The following is a 6,117-nucleotide window of genomic DNA, read 5'->3' on the forward strand; positions in this document are numbered from 1 at the left end:
GCGAGGGAGAGAGAAAGAGAAACATCAATGATGAGAGAGAATCACTGATTGGCTGCCTCCTTCATGTCCCCTACTAGGGATCGAGCCCACAACTCAGGCATGTGCCCTGACCGGGAATCGAACAGTGACCTCTGGTTCATAGGTCGATGCTCAACCACTGAACTATGCTGGACAGACTAAATCATGTGATTTCTAATAAAATTACAGGAGAGCCTGGCCAATGGTTGAGTGTTGGTCCATGCACCAGGAGGTCACCAGTTCAATTCCTTGGGTTGCAGGCTTAATCCTCAGTAGGGGGCTCTAGGAGGCAGCCAACTGATGTTTCTATCTCTCTCCCTCTCCCTTTCTCTCTCTGAAATCAATTAATAAAAAACATTAAAATACACAAATTATGAAAAAGAAATACAGGAGACGAAGACAGCCCACCCCAGCTCCAGAGCACATCAGAACTTCCTGTTGTTGTCTGTGGCTTTTCACCCACAAAAATGCTGTGTCTGAGTTTCTGTGGCCCCTCCACCCCACTTGACACATAACTGCTCTTTAACAAGTTTTTGTAGAAAGTTAGAGAACTTATTCACCAGGGCTCACGGGACTAAGGGAGGTGGGTGGGAAAGCTCTGAGTCTAGCAAAGGTCAGCATTTTGGGGGTTGGGAGGAAGATTGGGGTATAGAGAGCCACCAGATGTCACACAACAAATTCAACTCCTGGAAAACCCCAGGGGAAGAAACTTCAAAGAGGAAGGATTGGTCAACCAGGAGACTGAGAGGAGCTGGGAGAACCCACGGCACTGAAAGCTTATTATTTATTGAGCACCTACTGTGTGCCAGGGACTGTGTGGGCTATTGAGGGGAACAAAGACTCTAATAGAGGGAGGGAGGCAGCCTCAGGAGAGTGGGAAGGGCCCCCCGCACAGAGGGAACAGCATGAGCAAAGGCCCTGAGATGGGAGAGGCTTGGCAGGCAGCTAAAGAATGTTGTCCAGGAGGGGGATCTGCAGGGACCTATGATGCAGGCAGAACCTTACAGGCCAGGGTTGGGCTTCAGGCCAGGAGTTATTTCATTTTTAACAATGAAAGCATTTAGAGCTTGGCTTCTGGACTGAAATCGCTTAAAAGAGGAAAGGCTGGGAGGTGAGCCAGGAGGTGACCTCAAGGGATTGGTGGGCCACAAAGCTCCTGGTGGCTTTAGCACAGGGGGACAGTTTTTTCTGTTAGAAGAATTAAGTGGGAGGGCATGAGCAGAGGTCAGTGGTTTGATACAGGGTCACTTGGGAAATTCATGGACAGGGTTTGAAAGAACAAGAATGATGACTGATGCCCAGCTGGTGTGGCTCAGAAGTTGACTCATGAACCAACCTGTTCGATTCCCAGTTAAGGCACATGTCCAGGTTGCAGGCTCCATCCCCAGTAGGGGGCATGCAGGAGGCAGCTGATCAATGTTTCCTTCTCATTGATGTTTCTATCTCTCCCTTCCTCTCTCTCTAAATGAAGTCCATAAATCTCTAAAAGAGCCCAGCTGGTGTGGCGTGGCTCAGTGGTTGAGCATCGACCTATGAACCAGGAGGTCACAGTTTGATTCCTGGTCAGGGCACATGCCTGGGTTGTGGGCTTGATTCCCAGTAGGGGATGTACAGGAGGCAGCTGATCAATAATTCTCTCTCATCATGGATGTTTCTACTTCTTTCTCCCTCTCCCTTCCTCTCTGAAATCAATAAAAACATATTTTTATAAAAAATCCATAGAAACGTAAAGAAAAAAAAATGAATGGTTCCTGGAACGTGAGGTGAGGACATGACCAGGGTAAGTGAAAGCTGGTCAGGACCTGCAGTGGGCAGCCCTCGGAGCCAGGGAATTCAGGCCAGAGATGGGCCTTACAGTGTGAAGACATGTCAGAGGGTCCCCTGGAAATGAAGGAGGATAGGATGTGAGCACGAGTGGGGCTCTGCTAAAAGGAACTCTCAGAGGGGCTGCCGTCTTCCTTAGGAAGGTAGAGGCCAGGGCCAAAGGTGAGGAAGATCCTTGCCACTTGTGCCCTCCCTGCTGGGGCCGGATCCCTCGGGATCATCGGGATCACTGAGAAGCTACCGGAAGGGTCTGGGTCCAGCCATTGCTCCTCTTGCAGGACTGACACCTGGCCCTTACTGGGAGCTCCTCCTAGGAATCAAGATGTCGTTTCTACCAGCCAAAGGGTGTGAAGCTGGCAGAGGAGGGTGCAGGATACTGACCCACTGAAATGCCCCCATCCCTCAGGTCTCCTGGCTCCCCTCTCCCCTCCCCACACCCACTGCTGGTGTTTGCTCTTCATCAGGCCCACTTCCTCCCATTTCTTCCTGCTTCAGGTCAGCCCCACCTTCATCTCATCCCAGCAGCTGCTGTTTGCTGCCAATCACCCCTGAATGCAAAGCGGTTCTGTATGCATCTGCCTGGAGCAGGAAGTCAGGGCTGGGGGGTGGGAGGCATTTGGCCTCATAGATGGTGAGCAGTGCTGGCCCCTCAGGCCTCAGGCCTTGCTCCAGGCTCTCCCCAGTCTCTGCATTTGCAGTTCCAGGTGAGGTGGCCAGCCCAGAGATCAGATGGTTTCCCCTCTCTAATCTGCCTTCCTTCCAGGCTCACATAGAAGTGCACTCTGTCTGCTCCCTACCACCACCACTGCCCCAGTCCCGGGGCCTCTGATCTCAGAAGAAAGATGAAGGCGTTTCAGAGGCCCAGTCCTGCCTCGTGATGAAGGCCCAAAGAGGGTGGTCAGGAAAAGAAAAGGGGCCCAAGTCCCTTGTGTTCAGGAACGGGCAGCTATGGAGCACTTACTATGAGCCAGGCCCTGCGAGAAGCCGTGCACAGGCTGACATCCTCATGTGCTCATTATAAGTCCGTGGCCAGTGTGACCAGCGCCCTGTCTACAGATTAGAGAGGTCAGGTGGCTTCTCCTTTCTCACCAGAGCCGAGATCCAGGCCTAGATCCATCTGATTGTTGCACAGCCTCTCCCTGTAACCACTGAGCACCCTGCCACCCACCCAGACGGGCACTCAACTTGGTTCAATCAACTTTTGAAGCAAATTACCTTTATTGTTGAAAGTATTACAGAGCTCCCTTTTCCCCATTGACCTCCTCCCCCCACTCCTGCCCCCTCCCCGGGCGAACCAACGTTTATTAAAATGCTGTAGCAAGAGAAGGAAACCCAGGAAACCTAGGTGGAGAGGCTGTGAACAGGGTGGAAGTGAGGGAGGTTGTTGAGGATGGGTCAAGGGTGAGCAGGAAAGCAAATGTTACTCTAGAAGATTCTTTCTTAGAAGTGTGTGTGTGTGTGTGTGTGTGTGTGTGTGTGTGTGGTGGTAGGGGAGGCGGGGGCAGAATCCAAGGGCTGGGAGGTGTGATTGAGCTCCTCCAGTACCTCATGGGACTCTTTAGACCAGGAATTAACTTGAGAAGTACTGTGCCACACTGGAGAAGAAATCCTTAATGTCGATCCAGATGGACTTCATCACGCTGACAAAGGAGGCCCACTTCTCCTGCACCCAGGCCACCAAGGCCTGCCACATCTTCTGCAGTCGACTTAGCATCTTTTGGAACAACCTCAGTATCCATTCACAAAAGCTCTCCCCAGGCTGCTGGGCCCCTGTGAGAGAGACTAGTTAGGAAGCCAGGGCAAGTGGAATAGGGAAACTGAGACAGATAGTTAAACAACCAAGCCTTTACAGCCAACTAATACTAGTACATTGCAAAATCCTGTCTTCCCTAACCAGGGACACAAGAGTAAATGGTTTAGAGCAGTGATGGCGAACCTATGACACGCGTGTCAAGATGACACGCAAACTCATTTTTTTGGTTGATTTTTCTTTGTTAAATGGCATTTAAATATATAAAATAAATATTAAAAATATAAGTCTTTATTTTACTACTAGAGGCCCGGTGCACAAAAATTTGTGCACTCGGGGGGGGGGGGTCCCTCAGCCGGGCCTATGACCTCTTGCAGTCTGGGACCCCTTGGAGGATGTCCACCTGCTGGCTTAGGCCCGCTCCCTGGGGGATCGGGCCCAAGCTGGCAGTCAGACATCCCTCTGGCAGCCCGGCAGCCCTCGGGGGATGTCTACTTACCAGCAGGGAGCAGACCTAAGCTACAGTCGGACATCCTTAGTGCTGCTGAGGAGGCGGGAGAGGCTCCCACCACCACCGCTGTGCTGGCAGCTATCAGCCTGGCTTGTGGTTGAGCAGAGCTCCCCCTGTGGGAGCACACTGACCACCAGGGGACAGCTCCTGCATTGAGCATCTGCCCCCTGGTGGTCAGTGTGTGTCATAGTGACCAGTCATTCCCAGTCGTTCTGCTGTTAGGGTCAATTTGCATATGGTTTGCCCTGAAGGGTGTCCCGGATCAGGGTGGGGGTCCCACTGGGGTGCCTGACCAGCCTGGGTGAGGGGCTGATGGCTGTTTGCAGGCTGGTTAAGCCCCCCCGATTGGGGACCCTCACCCCATGGAGGTTTGGCCAGCCTGGGTGAGGGGCAGATGGCTGTTTTCAGGCTGGCCACACCCCGTTTAGGGTGGGGGTCCCCACTGGGGTGCTTGGCCAGTCTGGGTGAGGGACTGAGGGCCATTTATTTATCTTCTATAATTGAAACTTTGTAGCCTTGAGTGGAGCTCAGAGCCAGCCAGGGTGGGCGGGAAGCTTGGCTTCCTCCATCGCCAGGGGCAACCCAAGCCTCCTGCTCACTCCAGCTTTGTGGCCAAGGCCAGCTTTAAGCAGGTATCTGGGGTTTATTTATCTTCTATAATTGAAACTTTGTTGCCTTGAGTGGAGCTCAGAGCCGGCCTCAGCAGGTGGGAAGCTTAGCTTCCTCCATCACTGGGGCAACCAAGGCTCCTGCTTGCTCCAGCTCCGTGGCTGCTGGCCACCATCTTGGTTAGGTTAATTTGCATATAGTCGCTCTGATTGGCTGGTGGGCATGGCTTAAGGCATAGCGAAGGTATGGTCAATTTCCTTGTTTGTCTTTTATTAGTGTAGATGGTTGCAAATATTAAAAAATTTCTATATGTGATACAGCACCAGAGTTAAGTTAGGGTTTTTCAAAATGCTGACAAGCCGAGCTCAAAAGGTTCGCTGTCACTAGTTTAGAGCATCATCCCGTACACCAACACAGGTTGTGGGTTCGATTCCCAGTCAGGGGACATACCTAGCTTGCACGTTCAATCTCTATTCAAAGCAATACAAGAGGCAACCAATTAATGTTTCTCTCTCACATAGATATTTCTCTCCTTCTCTCTCTCTCTCTATCTCTCTCCCCCTTCCTCTCTCTCTAAAATCAATAAACATATCCTCAGGTGAGGATTAAAAAAATAAAAGACTAAGAGGCTCATACTTCTCCACCCAAAACAGGGAGTAAAGAGCTTAAATCACCCCACTCAGGGAGATAGATAGCAGAAATCTAATTAGTGCCAACCAAACTCAAGCACAGATAAGTTAAAGGAACACATCTCATTTGGGCACATCATTTGGGCATAAAGCTGATGAATATTCTAATGAGAGCCTTCCTGAAGACCTCCTCTAAACTCCCAGCCTTTAAACGCTCAAGACAAAGGACCAGGAGCAAGCCCACACCTTTCTTCCCTTTCAGGCATGCATCGCCTAAACCCTGGGTCCCCAGGAGACTTGCAACCAGAGGAGCAGTGGGCAGCAGCAGCTCATCTGGACTGACCACCCCCCAAACCTGTCTCCAAGGCCCCCCTTTTCTCTAAATTTCAAGAGAGCCAAAGCAGCCCTGCTTAGGCTCTCTGCTGGTGCTTCTTCTATCCTAAGTCCTCCTCATTTCACTGTCCCCTGCTTTATTTTTATTTATTTATTTATTTATTTATTTATTTATTTATTTATATTTTATTTTATTTTTATTTATTTTTTTAAAATATATTTTTATTGGGTTTTTTACAGAGAGGAAGGGGAGAGAGATAGATAGAGAGTTTAGAAAACATTTGATGAGAGAGAACATCGATCAGCTGCCTCCTGCACATCTCCACTGGGATGTGCCCGCAACCCAGGTACATGCCTTGACCGGAATCGAACCTGGACCTTCAGTCGAAGAGCTGACGCTCTATCCACTGAGCCAAACCGGTTTCGGCTATTTATTTATTTTT

General features: G+C 50.5%; 1 long non-coding RNA gene across 1 annotated transcript in view; it reads right to left on the bottom strand.

Annotated features, from left to right (window-relative positions):
* Positions 1-3,088: 3,088 nt before the first annotated feature.
* LOC111826367 overlaps positions 3,089-6,117 on the bottom strand; it is a 4,673-nt gene continuing 1,644 nt past the window's right edge. Inside the window, exon 4 of the long non-coding RNA XR_002829715.1 lies at positions 3,089-3,612. This is a non-coding gene — a long non-coding RNA (uncharacterized LOC111826367). The remainder of the gene's footprint in view (positions 3,613-6,117) is intronic.

This window comes from Myotis lucifugus, unplaced genomic scaffold (assembly GCF_000147115.1).
Source record: "Myotis lucifugus unplaced genomic scaffold, Myoluc2.0 scaffold_72, whole genome shotgun sequence".
Classification (NCBI taxonomy): domain Eukaryota; kingdom Metazoa; phylum Chordata; class Mammalia; order Chiroptera; family Vespertilionidae; genus Myotis; species Myotis lucifugus.